At 33.3% G+C, this 2,296-nt stretch overlaps 1 long non-coding RNA gene across 1 annotated transcript in view; it reads right to left on the bottom strand.

Moving 5' to 3' along the window:
- Positions 1-218: 218 nt before the first annotated feature.
- Positions 219-2,296, bottom strand: part of LOC128249886 (uncharacterized) — a 3,272-nt gene continuing 1,194 nt past the window's right edge. Inside the window, exons 2-3 of the long non-coding RNA XR_008266017.1 lie at positions 1,538-1,601; positions 219-335 (exon numbers count right to left, since the gene is read on the bottom strand). This is a non-coding gene — a long non-coding RNA (uncharacterized LOC128249886). The remainder of the gene's footprint in view (positions 336-1,537; positions 1,602-2,296) is intronic.

Below are 2,296 nucleotides of genomic sequence, written 5' to 3' on the forward strand. Positions count from 1 at the left end.
CAACCGGACGGAAATCACTCGTAGAGGGCACTAAATTGCTCATCAGTTATGACCCAAAATATTAATACTGATTTTCGCACAATTAACGGTAAAACTGTATTTCCTTGAGATTTCGTCCTCTATTACTCGTTGTTTATTTACAATGTATTTTTCATTTATGATAAATATATACATTAATACATTCAATTATTAAAACTATGAATGAAAATAATCATTATAAAGAAAGCGAACTTACTTGCACAATAATGTGTCAGGATCACGTATAGGATATACTCTCATAGTTTTATTACAAGTTTTCTTGGCCTGTTCGTAGCAAAATTCTGATACCGCAGCATCTATAAATTTATTATTAATTCAATAGACATTTATGTTTTATCGTTTTCTTTATTTCACTCATTGAAGAGTTGTTACGTATTGGTACTGACATTATGAATTTAGCACAAGAAATATTTCCGAACATGGAACACATGATATATGCTTATGTTTCCGAGACACTAAATATTAACGATTCCAATGAACCATCACACAAAATGTAAGCTGGTTCTGAATCAACGCAATCAGAAAGGCAAACAGGTACACATATTCATATATGTTTAAATGGGCTTCTTGCATTTTCCACTATCTCCAATTTTATTCATCGTTCTGTTGATGTAGTAGAGGAAACTGAACCAGTGTAGCACGTATTGTTTCTCGATCCTAGACGATGTTAATGAGGAGCAAACGTCTCAAATACACAGTCATACAAGTGCTTAGTGTTATAATTTGAAGGACGATTTTGTTTAAATTTCGTTTTTGCGTTCATAGTTCGGATCTTTTATCATTTTTTGATCATACAACAACATTGGCAATAAGAAATCTGAGAGTTTATGGTCTAAGAATAAAAATAAAATGACAACTATATTGGTGTCGTCTTTTCCAAATTATTTATTAGAATATGAACAAGAACAATAAGAGAGACCAAATCTCCGCGAAGAAAACACCAACTTCCTCTCAACGATTAGCCGGAAATGATTTTTAAAACCAGAATATCTGAAATAAACTCGACTGCGTTCACGAGCAAGAAATACTAAAAATGCATCACACCACTCTCAAAAATTAACAAAAACAAAACCGCAAATATTGACCAGAATCCTTGTCCGAATCGATCTCCCTATCTAAATGGTTCGGGCTGGTCGCGAGGCCAATCATACCTGAATGATTCATTCTAATGCATCCTTCTGTTCTTGAAAAATCGTGTCTAAAGTGAAACAAATAAACGCGACTGAATCCAAGACATCTGCTTTCTCTAAGTCGGGGTTCAAAGCAGTATTTGTGATACACACATATGAAGTCACGCCCAACAACATGTACAGACACACACACACACACATACATACATAAACACACACACACACACACAAACACACACACACACATATATATACAGCAAATGACACAGACACATACTCTCTCTCACACACATAAATGTCGAGAAAGAGATAAAAGAATCATATATTACGCATAAAATAATTTATGAAGAAAATTACACGTTACTTACGAACACAGACAAGAATACCTATACAGTATTTCATCGTTGTTACTCGAATCATACTCGGTTCCAACTGTTAAAATTTTAAAAAATTGAAATATATTAGAGTGGCGCAAAATTTTAATGGTGTGACTAAATTGGACTCCTTTGAAATGAATGCAAACAAATTTTATTACTATTGTTTCATATGTCGAAATAAATATTCAGGTACTCTATTTAAATGCATATTTTATAAAATGTTTCTCTTTGAAGACTTCACATATTCTAAATATGATTTTTATTTGTATCGGGGATGTCGTGTGTGGAAACTTTGAGGAAGTGGATAAGATCGAAATCTGTAGTATTATGTATTATAATTTCTCGTCTTGTTGCTGTTGCTGAAGTGAACTTCACGTTCTTTTGTGGTTACGTTTATAATATTCATTTCACAGTCGTATATGCTCTTAATTCTAGAACCTCCGCTCCATTTTCAGAGCTTGCATTCTAAATGCTGTTTGTTCAGTAAACTACTTCCTAAATCTTCTCTTTGACATTCTACAATTTTTCTGCTCTTGGCTCACTCGTTTCTACAATTTCTATTCTGCTCTCATCATTGCGTGTTGGCACACTCCTTCCTCGATTGTTCAGTAGCAAAATATTTTCCGTATGAAATTTTGCGTCAAGTCAGTAGTTTGATGAATAATATTGTCATCTTACTGTTGCAAACAGCTAAGTTCTTCTCTTCCTATTTATTATCACCCGTTATTGAATAATATCCACTCGTTAATA

This window comes from Octopus bimaculoides, chromosome 18, assembly GCF_001194135.2.
Source record: "Octopus bimaculoides isolate UCB-OBI-ISO-001 chromosome 18, ASM119413v2, whole genome shotgun sequence".
Classification (NCBI taxonomy): domain Eukaryota; kingdom Metazoa; phylum Mollusca; class Cephalopoda; order Octopoda; family Octopodidae; genus Octopus; species Octopus bimaculoides.